The sequence below is a fragment of the Pyxicephalus adspersus genome, chromosome 1 (assembly GCF_032062135.1).
Source record: "Pyxicephalus adspersus chromosome 1, UCB_Pads_2.0, whole genome shotgun sequence".
In the NCBI taxonomy this organism is placed as follows: domain Eukaryota; kingdom Metazoa; phylum Chordata; class Amphibia; order Anura; family Pyxicephalidae; genus Pyxicephalus; species Pyxicephalus adspersus.
Genome location: NC_092858.1, coordinates 136,501,958 through 136,517,233, shown reverse-complemented (window position 1 = coordinate 136,517,233; position 15,276 = coordinate 136,501,958). Strand labels below are relative to the sequence as shown.

The 15,276-nt window shown below is 40.1% G+C and overlaps 1 protein-coding gene across 1 annotated transcript in view; it reads left to right on the top strand.

Annotated features, from left to right (window-relative positions):
• The first annotated feature begins 2,249 nt into the window (after positions 1–2,249).
• BCLAF3 (BCLAF1 and THRAP3 family member 3) overlaps positions 2,250–15,276 on the top strand; it is a 53,092-nt gene continuing 40,065 nt past the window's right edge. The window contains exon 1 of the mRNA XM_072428084.1: positions 2,250–2,383. The gene's annotated coding sequence lies outside the window, so the exon portion shown is untranslated. The remainder of the gene's footprint in view (positions 2,384–15,276) is intronic.

The window sequence follows — 15,276 nt, the reverse complement described above, 5'->3', positions numbered from 1 at the left end:
CAGACCTACTTTGTGTATTAAGCTTAAAAGTATACTAAACTGTGCGTGAAACACACAGGATGGCCAGATATCCAACTTGTGTCGCTCCAATGCGGCACTGCAACCAGCAACACACGTAGTTACAGTGAGAAATAAGCAATTTTATTTATCGTTGCAAAAAGCAACTTTACATGGGGAGAATGTTACAAGCAGGCCTGCTGTTTTTAGTACAAGGTACATTTTATTAGGTACGAAACCGGTATGTTACACCCTTGTATAATACGCACCCCTGACCCCTGTAGTTTACACAATCCTATCCCCCTTTCCCCAGAGCCCTGTATATTACACACTCCTTACACCTGTATAATACACGTCCCTTATATGTTAACCTGTATATTATACACCCCAGACACCTGTATATTACACACTCCTTACACCTGTATTATTCATACTCCTTACACCTGTATATTACGCATCCCCTTTATGTTACAATCTTCCTGGGCCTGTATATTATGCACTAACTTCTCTTTATGTTGTGTACCCCTGTATGTTACACAATCCTTATTGTCTGTATATTACACATCAATGACCCCCAAGGGTTCTACCCCCCAGACTGCTTTATTTTACACCCTCCCTACACCTGTATAATAAATAAATATATATATATATATATATATATATATATATATATATATACACATGTTGACCCCTAAAGGTCCCTTGCAGACCACTGTATGTTACTTTCCCCTTACATCTGTATATTACGTACCCCCTGCATCTTACACCCCCCAGACCTCTGTATGTTACACCTGTCCGCAGTATGTTATACACTTTCGGCCCTTGTATAATGCGCACCCTGGGCCCCCTGTATGTCACACATGCTCCATATGTTGTATTTTTATTGCAGGAATGAAAAAGTGGGCAAGCAATTTATTTGTGCCCATTGACATAGGCCAATTTCCCCCATTCCTCCCTTTTTTCTCATCTCTTTCTTCCATTTATTATCCCCTTTTTACTGCTTTAAATGTCAAATGCAATGTTATTTACTTATTTTCTATGTTCTGGCAGAGAACTGTGGTGGGCTTCTGGAAGCTTCTAGGAGCAAACTCTTCACCTGACAAGACTGAAACAAGTTCCCAACCCTCCCTCCTCTTTTACGGCTTTTAATGTCGCTAACATACTTATGTGGTTGTCACCCCTTATTGGGGGGGACTAATTTAATATGGCTTTTGTTGGTTAATATTACTTGAGCTCTAATGGCTAAGCAAGTTTATTTATTGATACTTTGTACAGCGCTGTGTAATATGATGGTGCTATATAAATAATGTATAATAATAATAACTGATATGTAATGAATTTTCTTGATTATAGGCTACAATATTAAAACCAATAAAGTGTCTCTGCAATTTATTGCCAGTTAAAATTGTTGTAGTGTCTTTAATATATTTTGATTTATTTATTTATTTATTTATTTAGTTGTTGTGTTGGAGGAGTAACAATCCCATGTGTGTTACATATAATGACACTTGTGATGTGCTTTGTACAATACATAGTCCTGCATTTTACACACACACACATATATATATTTATTTAACGTACAGTGCTGCGTAATATGTTGGCGCTATATAAATCCTGTTTATTCATTTTAATATTAATAATAATAATAATAATAATATATATATATATTGTGTACTGTTCTTTTGAGTTGCCCTTGGTATAACTGCCCTGGGTAGTTGCCATTTTGATTTTTCTTGTATTTCCGCACACAATAAAAGGCCTAGGCTGCCATTGGAGTGGTGTTGGGGCTCTGCTGAGGTAAATGAGGTCCATGAGGTAAACGTTACCTCCTCGGTATACCCCCATAGCTTTGTGTGTCCCAACATTCCAAATTGCTAAGGCCCCAGCTATGGCGCTGTGCATTGTATTTCACACCCCATTTATCGTAATAGACCCCCAACTTCCAGCACCTCACTGCTACACACGTCAGTAGAAAATGTGGCCCTTTGTACATGTTGGGGCCACACTTGTCTCTTCTTTTTACCACCATTATTCAAATATTATTATTAATAAACAGGATTCATATAGCGCCAACATATTACTCCGCGCTGTACAATCTGTAGGTGGGCATGGTGTGATGAGGCTCAGGCCTCCCTGACACGGTGCCCAGACGTTGCCATGGGAGGTGGCAGAGCCTCGGGTGCCGCACACACAGCTGCAGAGGTAACCATACTCAGATCTGCAGCGTGTGTGAATGTGTGTGTGAATGCGGGGCTGAGCTCAGCTTTCACTTCCGGGGGAGGACACGGCGAGCAGCAGCACTGGCATGATCGTACTGAGATGATCGCACTGCTTATATTAGATCTCTCCGATCCTGCTATAGAGGGGAAGCCCATTGGCTGCACAGGTAAGTGATCGGCTGGCATGGAGGTGTGTATGGCGGTGCTGGGATCGGTTTGTATTTGTGTAGCTGCCATGCAGTGACAGGCATGCAGTGACAGGCTGATGACTGCAGCAGTGATCTCCTATGGGTGCCAGGCAGGAGGGGGTCAGATCACCTTGCAGGCCCCATTCCTATAATCAGATTAGTGTTGGTATGCTGTGTGCCCTGACTGCCAGCTTTATCTAATCCCCTCCTCCACTCTTTCATTTCTTCATTATTGCTGAGTTTCCTTTTGTTCCCCTTCCTGACCTCGCTACAGTATGTGGCAGCAGCATGCACATTCCAGCACAGCAACTTTCACCATTCTCTGTGGATTCATTGCTTTAATTGACCTGATCACATTGTTTTTCTTCATTTGCAACTTTTCTGATTTAATAAAAAGCTGTATCATCTCTGCAGTAATAATTCTTCCTCCAGCATAGGTTGCTAAGTTTTCACCACATGCCTATTGATTATTATTCTGTTTGTTGTAAATGTCATCCTTGTCCTTTGTATAGTTGCCAGCTGCTTTGTTTTTCACTTTATTTATAACTCCTCGTATAAACTAGGCTTTTTCACCCATGATTCACGCATGACAGCCTTATGTCACATCCAGCGGTTGTGCGGTGTTTAGCGCAGAGGGAACGGATCTATTTAATAGATTTTATACCTATTCTATAATCATGGCTCTATATACACGATCACATCCCAGGAACATTACTGATACGCCAATCATTGTCTGCGAGTGTGTGCCGTCCAGATACATGAAATGTTTATATTACTTTATATAGAGACCTTCACTGAGATAAATGCTTATCACACAAAATGGTATCTGCTGGGTTGGCTTTAGCAATTATTTGTGACTTGCAACATTTTACATGATCAGAAAATTAGGTTTCTACTCACAATCTCCACGTTGAATCCAAGTCATTGATTTACAAAGCCATTGAAGGTTTGGTACAGTTATCTTTATATTATATATAATTTCTCCCATTATCTATTGTCTACTTCTGTTCTTTAGGACCACTTGGGTCCAAATGGCGTTCTACTCAAGTTGAGTAGAGTTTTCATTGGGAAGACAATGATTGACAGCCAGGAAATTAGTTTTGTTAGGATACAATGGTTGGTTTTATTTATGGTGGATATGTCATGAGAGCAATATGGTGCTGCCACTGGTATGAGGACTTTGAGTCATTGTCAGGGAACTTGCCATCACATTAGAAAACTTGAGAGAAAGATGAAATGCTTCTATACTGTATATACAAGATCAACATGACAGCCAGGCAACATCCCACACATTTCTCTGATCCATTATAAGGAACCCATCAGGAAGTTCTAATGAACGTTGTCATTGCCCTTTCCTTTTGAGAATGTGAGTTCCTTGGTAGTTGAGTTGATGATGACTTGGAACATGTACAGAGATAATGAATTCTGACACCCAGCGACATCAGGATGGTGACCTGAAGTTGCTGAAGTCAGGCAATTGATCTGATACTGAAAGCCAGCAATGACAGTACTGTACTTCTCCTGTGACAAATACACATTGCCATGGATTTTCAAGTCATTCCCCCTAAATATAAAAGCTTTAGTTACAAGGATCATCACTGAGATGTGTTTATAATAATAAATAATGTGTGCATATAGGCTAATATTCTGTGTCAGTGATTTCAGAGATATGGTGAATGTACCCAGGTGTGTGTATCCTTAGGGGCCGTATTGAGGTCATATTGTGTTCTGGCATTCCATACCCTGTGCGGCTCCCGAGAGATGAGACTCGTAGGGACAATTCTGCTAGTTTATTATATTCACTCCATGCATTCTCCTTCTCTGAATATTCATAGGAAATAACAGCAGTCTACATTAAGCTGATGTTAAATAAGGGCTTCTTTTCCAGGGAATCAGATCATGTAGTATTTATTGTTGTTGTATTTATTTTTATCATCATGCTTATCACCATGTATTTTTATTTGATGTACTCTGTATGTCAGATGAGTGCTCATCATCCAATAGGACACTGACAATGGTGCTGGAATCATTGTAGAACATCAGAATTTGAGGCTTGCTAAATGTGGTAAGTGGTTCTGGTCTATTCCGTGTCCCAGGTGTGGCCAGCTTTGGTCAATTCTGTGTTTATAGTCGCTACTACCTATTCAGTAAATATATAAATCAGACCAAGGTAGCTCATGTGTTGTTTTAAAAAAAAAAAATATATATATATACATACAAAAGGGGTTGCTGAGAAGTTCCTGGCTTTGCCCAGAAAGAAGGTACAGCGTAGTTGCAGCTTTTCTAGACCGTTCAGATAAAAGTCCTTTGGCTTGGCTGCAAACCAGCTCTCAGCATCATCTTTGAACTCAGAAATGTGCTCAAAACGTTGCCCCTTCAGGAGTTTCTTCAAATTTGGGAACCGATATTAGTCTGAAGGGGCCAGGTCAGGTGAGTAGGGGGGATGGTGGACCAATTGGAAACCCAGGGTTTTCAATTTGGCAGCCATAGCGTTGGACGTGTGCGCAGGTGGATTGTCCTGCAAAAAAAAGGATCCCTTTGATCAACTTTCCATGGCGTTTCGTCTTAATTGCCTCCTTCAGCTTGGTCCAGGAGGTTAGCATAATACTGTCCGGTGATACTAGAGCCCTGAGGTGGGTAGTCCACCAACAGAATACCGTCTTTGTCCCAGAAAAAAGACACCATGACTTTTTTAGCCAATTTCTGGGTTTGGAACTTCTTCGGCTGCGGGCACTCGCTGTGGCACCATTCCTTTGACTGTTCCTTGGTTACAGGATCATGGATGTGGAGCCAGGTTTCATCCTCAGTCACTAACCTAGCCAAAAAGTCCTGTGCAGCTTCAAAATGAGCCAAAACGGCTTTGGAAGCTTCAACTCGTTCCTTCTTCTGATCACTGTTCAAACATTTCGGCACCCACTTCGCTGAAAGCTTTCACATGTCTAGGATAGTGGTGATAAACCCAACACGCTCCTGTGAAATGCCAAGGGCTATCTTTTTTGCAGATATTCTCTGGTCCTCAAAAATCAGCTCATGGACAGCATCGCAGGTTACCAGGTCAGGTGAGGTTGGGAGGCGCCCACTGCGGGGCTCATCTTCAACGGTGAAATGCCCAGTCCTGAAGTGCTGTAGGAAGGACACCTCTCCCCCAGTGTTTGTGACATCTCAGTGTGAATGTCCTTTGCTGACTTTCCCTGGAGAAACAAAAACTTCATGACATCCCGTAACTCCAACGACGGAAACTTGCTTGTGCCTCTGCCATCACAGCTTCTCACTAAAAGAAAAAAACAGTTTTAGGAATCACAAAGACCTGATATTTGCACAGTTACATATGCCCCCACACTCATTTTTCTATTTCACCCGGAAGGGGGCAAAACCAGCAACTTCTCAGCACCCCCTCGTATATACAGAAGATCCATTTTAATTTGATATTTTGGGCTTTAAAACATGTTCTTGGAGGATGTGACTATGTAAATGGCTAAAGTCTAGGGGCTGAAAAACCTTAAAGCGGAACCCAAGTTTTGTTGGGTATATAAAGAAAAATTGTTCTTCCTTGCTGTGGTAAGAAGAATTAAAAGCTTCCCCCTTCCAACACCCCAAAAATGCCCATCATGTCAAAAAGAACTATTTGTCAGCATATAGTCTTCTTCCAGGTTGAATGATGCCCAGATTCATCCAACCCACTCTATCTGAGCCCAGGCTTGTAATGACTATTAATATTATTACACAGTATTTATATAGTGCCAACACATTACACAGTGCTGTACAAAGTCCATAGTCTTTTCACTAGCTTTCAACTTCTTTTGTCCCTACCATAGTCAAATGTCTTTATTACAGTCTAAGGTCAATTTTGGAGGGAAGCCAATTAACCTAACTGCATGTTTTTGGAGGAAATCGGAGTACTCGGAGGAAACCCACGTAGCCACGGGGAGAATCTGCAAACTCCATGCAGATAGTGTCCTGGCTAAGATTTGAACCTGGGACCTAGTTCTGCAAAGGATAGAGTGCTAACCACTGAGCCATTGTGCTGCCCTGGGAGCCTCTATGGAGAAACTATGGTTAAGGAAAGCTACTTTTGGGTCAGATTCATACTTTTGCTGTGGTAATGCCCAATATTTTGTGAAATTGTAGTCCCTTGAAACCTCTGGGGTATGTGCAGTGTTCTCCCTGGCCCTTATTAGCTGGGAGCACTACCCGGCCCTTTTCAGTAACCACCCGTTACAAGAGTTGGGTCACAATACAGAGGCTGCCACCCACCTACAATTTCTTCCCACCCAGCTTCAAAAAAATCCTGCATTGTACAAGTGAAAACTGAAGTTTGTCCACATTCCTGAGCACTGGACAGTTCTGGCTGCCAGGGAAGTAAGTCTATCTTTTCATCACCCTCCTGGGTAAATCTGTTAACCCTTGCAAGGGTAAATGTTTTTGTTCCTCAAGCTTCATCTATTAATTACATGAAGATTGATCTAACCAATGTGTAAATAATGGATATGCCCAGCAGATTTTCAAAATCCTTTTTCCCTTGAAGGTGTCTAATAGCATATCTGTAGGAGCAGCTTGGGCACAATACTGCAAACATTATCAGAGGAAGTAAAAAGGAATGATACAATTTCATATAAGCTTTGCTCCTAGCTAGGAATACTCTATACTCAAGCCATGTAATTTGTGTTGTGTTTGTGATGATAGCTGACCTTGACTACTGCATACATTCTTGTTTTGTACATGCATGTAATTTATAGTATTAATTGGCAATATTCATTAGTGTTTACTGTTTTCTGCTGTGCCAAAACAACAGACCTTGCATAAAAAGGAGGTTTATGAACTTTATTCTGCACAGCTCCTCTGTCTTGCTGTGGGTATTGCTGTGCTTTGCATTATCATGGAGGTTTTATAAATAAGTGATTTCAGTAAAGCTATAGCACTGCTGAGGTGTCTGGTTTACCTTGCTGATGCTAAAATTGTAGCTGCAATAACTGGAATATAAATATATTCTTTCTGTAGTATTATGTTTATAAAGCAATTGATTTTCACATATGTTGTATCCTACGTGACTTATTCAAAACCATTAGGCATGTGATTATTTTTAATTTAGAGGTTACTTCCAGGTATGTTCAGTGGCGTGGCATAATCCCATTTTTCTAAGTCCATCATGGACACATTTCATTGTCATTGTCTTTTAATGTCACCGCGCCAGTGTTTAGAAGTGCAAACTACCTGTTGTTTTCCGCCCATTTATTTGTGACTCTTCTTCTAAGTACTTTAATAATCCCTTAATTGTGGGAGTCCCTTTGATTGTTTAAAGTGACAGTCTTTTATTCTCTAGCCAGTAAGTTTATGTAGAAAGAGGGAAGAGTTGATAGGTAAAATTCATGAATGTAAAGAGCTTTATGTCACCCTGACAGGGAAAAGTAATAAACCAAAAAAAACACATCCTTGGTACCCGTTATGACTGCACTACACCCTTGTTAAAGATAATAACAGTGCTGAAAGACTTTATAGGATGCTTGATAATATTCTTTGCTTTAATTGATGCTGCTTCAGGCATGGTTTCTCAAGAGGAGGGTCATACAAAGCCACTGACTGCCAGCTCTGCTTGGATGTCATCCCTTGCAACTCGGATCATGGGACCAAATGCCTAGGCAAATGAATCTGTGACAGGCTGGACCAGGATCATTTTTTATATAACATGTTATTTCAAGTAATACAGAAGATTTTCAAATAGGAATGTGGCAAGGTGGTCAGGTTGGTGCAGTTTTCTTCCCAGCCACTTTTAGCGGGGTGCACCTCCCAGCACTTTTCAATAACCAACCGACTGTTTATGGGCAATTACTGAAAAGTTGGGTCACAATAGAGGGGCTGCCAGCCACCTACAGCTTCTTCCCACCCAACTTCAAAAAATTCTGGGAAGATTACTGTGGTATGTTAGCTTTATGTTTACTTTATGGAGCCCATGAATTGTTTCTTATCTGTAGAGAAACCCTGCCAATGTCAGGTATATGTCATGTGTGTTTCTGCTGGATATGGCGGGAAAGAAGGAAGAAATCTAGGACACATACTATCATTTTCTACTTTTTCTGCAACTAGTGTCGATACCTGATTTTGACTTTTGTAATCTAAAGTAGAGCACCATGTGGACTGGGATAGAAAAGGCCAACATTAGAGCGCACAAGGTGTCCTGCATACAAATGCTGATATGTAACATGTTGACAAAAGTAGAGATCAAGAGGATTTCCGCAGCAACCTTCTTCTGTTCTTTTATCATTCAGACAAATAACAACCAACTAATGCTTACCTCTAACAGAGTGCTGTCATCCTCCTGACTTTTCCTCGTAAGGCTACATACACACATGCAAAAATTTTCATTGGAAACGAACGTCTAACGACCAATTGTTCAATAATTAACAAAAAAGTGCACAACGACTGGCCAACGATGCCGATGAACGAGGAATGCCGCTGGAAACGAACGGCCGTCCCGGCTGATCTGATTGGGCGACGATTGTTCGTTATCTATTATGTGTGCAGTTGTTCAGTGATCATGGATTGTTCTGTGATACACTTTTTCCAGTACATGTCACTTCCTGCATTGTTCAAACGATCGTATCTAGTGTGTGTACATTATTGGTGGATTATATTTGAACTATCGTATCGTTACAGCATGTACAGAATCGTGCAGAATACTATCATTTAAAGTCATCGTGAATAGTTAATCGTTCGTTTTATATTGACAATTATTTCATGTGTGTACGTAACGTAATACCCTGAATGATTAGAAAAACAAATCCTTTGGCAAGTAAAACAACTCCCAAATATATACCTTATTTTCATATTTAGCCATTTCTGTTGTCCCTTGCATGATATGGGAATTTGGCACCTACCTGCATTACCTATATTTATCTAATGGGCATTCACCATGGAATATCAAATATACCGTAATTCAAGCTGTTCTGAAAAGAAATCTCAGGTGGCTTGAGCTTTTCTCGTACAGTTTTACAGTGAAAGCATTGGCTTCATTAGGTGGCTCAGTCTGCCGGTCTGCTAGTAACACGGTTTTCATTGCACTGAATAGTAAAAGTCTATTAAATTTATTGGAAGCAGAGTGGTTAGCAGCAGCAGCGCAAGTAAAATAGTTTTTATTTTATGGATTTAGTAGTAAAAGTGATCTTTGAGTAAGTTTTCAGTACGATGGCAGTAAAAACATGTTAAAGTTCTCATCACTGCAATTGGACCTAATTTTTATTTCATTGAAATCCTCTTTGGCTCGTAAAGAACAAAATATATAATTTTCCTTGGTGTATCGTAACATTCTCAATGATCCATAGGAATGTTTCTACTTTCGATTTCCATGTATGATCAGTAAACCATGCAACCACCATTCACCTGTTTTCCCACTTTGTAATAACACAGCTTGTGTTGACCAGATCTGCCTGAAAAAAAGTGCAACAGTAAATTGTAGGAATGTAAGAACTTTAGGAAATATGGTCTAAACTGCAGTTTGTATATACACAGAGCTGTTAAAATGTGCATAGAGTAGCGGAAGACCACAGAGGTGACACAATTTCAGACTTAGTCATATGCTGTAAATGTTAGAAACATAGTGATGTCCTAGGGCTCATTCACAATGGCAGTGAGGTTGCGGTGTGTTTACCGCTTCCTCCTGCCAGGAAGTGCTGCCGCTTGGGGAAACGCTACATGTATCATGTTCCTGCGGCAACCCCATAAGGAATTCATTTTGAACCTGCACTGCCATGCAAATGCTTGACCTGCTGGCCCTTTGCACCAAATCATTCAATGAAAAGGCAAGTCTTATTGGCCACCCTGATGAGTATAAACTTGCTTTTGTTATATAGAATTATGACACTTGAGGAAAATATAATTCTCAACAATGGTTAGTCTTGGTTTTGAAGGTATCTCATAATTGTGAATATTTAGGAAGATTCTTACAGTGAATTGATTAAATCAGGATAGAGGGGATAATTTAAGATTTAGGAAAAGTTATAGAAAATCTTTGCATGAGCTGGCAAAATTGTAGGGTTACTGGATAGCAAGCCCACCCCTGTTTTTACTTTACTTTCACTTAGCTCATTTACAATGCCCATTTTACCCACCAGGAACTTGTAAAAATGTAGGTGCCTCCTGGGTAGCATTCTGAGTATGTAACATATTCAGTTTCTATTAAATAAATGCTGGATTCCTGAAAAGCTATTTGCCATGTCCAGTTTATGGCATGCAGGGGTTGATATTTAACTCTGTAATTTCTGAGCATTTACTATGCTTCAGGGCCCTTTCTTACTTGTTCATGTTTTACCATACATCATTCGGCAGTGCTGTGTTCTAGGTTTAAATTTCTGGCCATGACGCTATCTGCAAGAGGTTTGTGTGTTTCCCCCCCTGTTTGCATGGGTTTCCCATGGGCACTGGAATCTCCTAGAAACGTGTGGAAAATAAGCGGCACAACCTATATAGACATAAAAACATAAACATACGTCATTTTGTGTGTTAAGACGCGCTGTCTGTATTAAGGCTGTCCTTGTTTTGAATGGGCCAGTGAACTTCATTGCACAAATTAATACCTCTACACTATTTTTCCAGTATTTTAGTGTAAGGAGTAACTACATCTGTGAGTTGTGGCGTACAATAGTACAGCTGTGTTCTGTATTCTGTATGTGTGTATTAGTGTGCTATTCAGAAATAATGGAAGCAAACCTCAATGTACATATCCTCATAAATGTATATAACACAGTGCTCAATCCAGAATTTTTTTTTAAGTTGGGTGGAAAGAAATTGTAGGCGGGTGGAAGCCCCTTATTTGTGACCCAACTCTTCAGTAACCACCCAAAAACAGCTGGGAGGTTGCTGAAATTTGCTGGGTGGTGCGCCCAGCTAAAAGGGCCTGGGGAGAACACTGTAACACATGGCAAAATACAGCTTTTAATGCAAGACCTAAGTATGAGTACAGCCCTAATGTTCCTGACAAGAAAGGAGCATAAGTTTGCTGATTGCAGTGCTATAGGTCTGACTCCGCAGGGGGATGTCAGACCACAGGAGAGAGACTACTGCTCTAATATGGATCACATCAGTCTTTCTCTACAGTTTACTGACGAAGATTAGAATTTTCTACTGGGCTTGAGGGAGGATTACAAAATTAATGAACGATAACACAGTTATCACATGCTATTTTATAACTCCCTAATTTGATTCATGTAATTTGCACTTGGACTTAAAAATTGAAGATTTGCTTTGTTCTAGGTAACATTTAGAAATTGCAGATGTGCCTTCAAACAGTTCTCCCTGCTGGAGGTTTAGACAAGAAGATGCAAAACCCTGCCTTCTCCATGATCTGTGCCAACACACAGATATAGTTTGAAACAATAGGAGAATAGGTTCACAGCTGATACTTTGTTATTAGCTAAGTATATATACAAATGCAAGCGTTGTGTAAAAATGTAATTCTTTCCTAACGTAAAATAGATACAGGTTTTGAAAATATTGTTATTAATAATAAACAGGATTCATATATCACCAACATATTATGCAGCACTGTACATTAAATTTGGGTTGCAAATGACAGACATATACAGAAAGTAACACAGGTTTTTCACGTATCATTTTTTGTTCCAGGTATATACAAGATGCTGTTGCTCCATCATTGAGTATATTTGTATATGGAGATTCCGCAATCATAATAGCTAGATAAATTCCAGTTGATATTGGGTCTATTGAATTCAGTGTGTTCAGGAGGTCTGTTGTATCCTTAATGTTGCCAGAGGTTGCCTTGACCATGGGTTTTAGGGAGTTTTGCGCCCAGAGATGTTTTCTGTTGTTTCTGCCAATACCATAAATTTTAGGTAAGCCTTACCTTCTTTGTGGATTTTGGGTAAGATGCAGTAGCACTCCACCCTGAGGTCCCCTGAAATGAGTTGGATGATAGATTAGAAATTTCTATTTATTCCCCCGTTTTTTGTAGCCATCTGTGGGATTTTTATCCAGTTTGCAGTAGTGGTCTAGATTAGAAGGTACAGTAAGTAACAGGTAAGAATTAACTGCCGCACGGTGGCTCAGAGGTGACCACTCTGACCTTTGCAGCACTGGGTACCAGGTTTAAATCCTCGCCTAGACTATCTGCATGGAGTTTGCAGGTTCCTCCTGTGTTTGCGTGGGTTTCCTCCATGTACTCCGGTTTCCTCCCACATTCCAAAAACATGCAGTTAGGGTAATTAGCTTCTCCCCGAAAATTGACCTTAGACTGTAATAAAGACATATGACTATGGTAGGGACATTAGATTGTGAGCCCCTTTGATAGATAGCTAGTGACAATACTATAGACTTTGTAGAGCATTGTGTAAAATGTTGGCACTATATAAATAGCAGTGCTCAACCCAGAAATTTTTTTAAGCCGGGTGGGAAGAAATTGTAGGTGGGTGGCAGCCCCTGTATTGTGACCAAACTCTTCAGTAAACACCCAAAAACAGCCGGGTGGGTGCTGAAAAGTGCCGGGTGGTGCACCCAGCTAAAAGGGCCTGGGAAGAACCCTGAATAGTAAGTAATAATAATAGAGTTCAGTTCCTCTTTAATTCATTTTGCAAATGGTGCATGCTAAGACCATCCAGCTGACCATAGTATCTGTAAAGCTACTTACACAGATCACATGCTTGTCTTGGGTAAAAGTGTGATGTGTGCAGCGATCCCCCTGACGCTGTTCGACAATTCGCTCTGGTGGACTGAACAACTAACTGATCAGGATCCATAGAAAAGCACAGCGATGTGCTCCCCTGTCCTCCCCTCTTCATAAAACAGAACGGTGCTGTGTGCAATGCACTTGTTTATTAATTTGATCACGAAAAATTGGTTCTATTGACAGTGATCTGAGATCTGTACAGGTTCTAAACCTAGCAGTTCTGTTATCAGACAAAGCACACACATACTTCTCATTGTTCCAGGTGAAAAGTTTACTTCTATACATTGTCAGCCAGAGTCACTTGCAAATTATATTTGATCTGATATTTGGTTATCATAGCAGTTCCTTCAGCTTTTGTTTCTTGTTTGCTTTGAGCTTATATGTCTGTTTAAACTTAGTTCTGTGGATGTTTGCAAATATCAAAGAGCGGATAAAAATGATTGTATTATTTTTTTTAAAAGGTAAGTGCAAGTTGTCTGTTATTAAGGGAGCCCTATACTCTTTAAACCCTTAAAACAATTTGTTAGATATTTTTTAGTTACTGACCTGCAATGAGCCGGAATTCGGAACACTCTGGCTGGTTCCAGATTAGTGACTAATATAAGTGTTGTGACCAAGGACTGCAAGACCTAGCATTTTCCAAGGAAGGTCAGCAAGGACAGCCTTCACCATTCTTTTTATGAATATTTCCTTTAATAGAGTGTTTGTTTGTATCTGTCCATTGACGTTTCACTTGATATTGGTGATTAACTGTAACCCAATTTATTACAGGCACATGAATGACCTAATTTAATTCATGTTAAACTGGCTGATCCCATGACATGCAACCCAGACCCAGAAAAAAAGTTATTTCCACATAGAAGCTTGTACTGCACACCCACCGACAAGTCTTACACTACCCCAACTATAATCCAGGGCTAATATTGTCCACAAAGCTGCCCAGCTGCTGGTCTAAACCTAATAATTTGGGCTCACGCATTCACAAAAAACTCCATTCAATCAACTAGGGATTTTATACTTGTGGAGTATAAACTAAGGGTGAATGTAGAGGTAAGGTGCGTACACACTTCCAATTTTTATCGTTCCAATCGAACGACGAACGATCGATTGGGCAAAAAATCGTTCGTAAAAAAGTAACCAACGACGCCGACGAACGAGGAAAGTTGTTGGAAACGAACGACCGGACCGGCGGATCGGATTGGACGACGATCGTTGAACATCGTTCGTGTGTACGGTCGTTCGTTGATCGTCCATGTTCAGAGCATGCGTGATGAACGAACGTCCGTTCACTTTCCTGTCGTGCACATAGTTCCTCTATCGCTTAAACGATCGTATCTATTGTGTGTACAATATCTACGAACGATCGTGTCGTTACCTCTATGTGCAGGATCGGTGCTATACGATCGTTCGTATATATCGTGCAGGAACGTTCGTTGTTCGTTTTCCGACGATAATAATTGGAAGTGTGTACGTAGCTTTACTGCAAATGTACTGTCTGAATTAGAAGATTGTCAGCTTTGTTATATTGTGCCATCCGACAACACTAAGTGTAACTGTACCAAATGTGCGATAACACTATACCAAAGCGTTTAAAAGCATAAGGCTTCTTTTTTGGGCCTTCACCCTTAATGTTTTATTATTAAAAGTATTTATATAGTGCCAACATATTACACAGCGCTGTACATTAAATAGGGGTTGCACCTGCCGATGTTTGCTAAATTCCTTCCACGTTTGAAACTCTTTAGACCTAAGTCTACTTTAAATTATGCATGTGAGTACCTAAGATGCATAACCCACCCAGAATACAGAAATTTGTAGGAACCTAAAATAAGCTTGTGCATGTAATTGATCCAAATTACTGTGGTGTAAGTCCAAGGAATTTTTTGATCACTTTAGCTTTGAAAAGAAACATTTAGGTTGATCAAAACTGGCATCAAAATTATTTAAAGGTTGACAATGCAATGATTTAAGATTAGTTTGGATAGCCATTTGATTTTGGGTCTCTGGGAATTTGGTACAAATAAATCCATGGGTAACAAATTGCTGTGGTTGATGTAAGTCTCTAAAACTGCCAACACCTTTTGGCTAGAATGCTAGCTCACGGTTTTTCTTTTTTCCTGCCACACAAAATCTAGCTTTAATTACATCACATTATGACATCTCATTTGTTCCTCCCTTGTTACACCCTTGTTTTAAAATT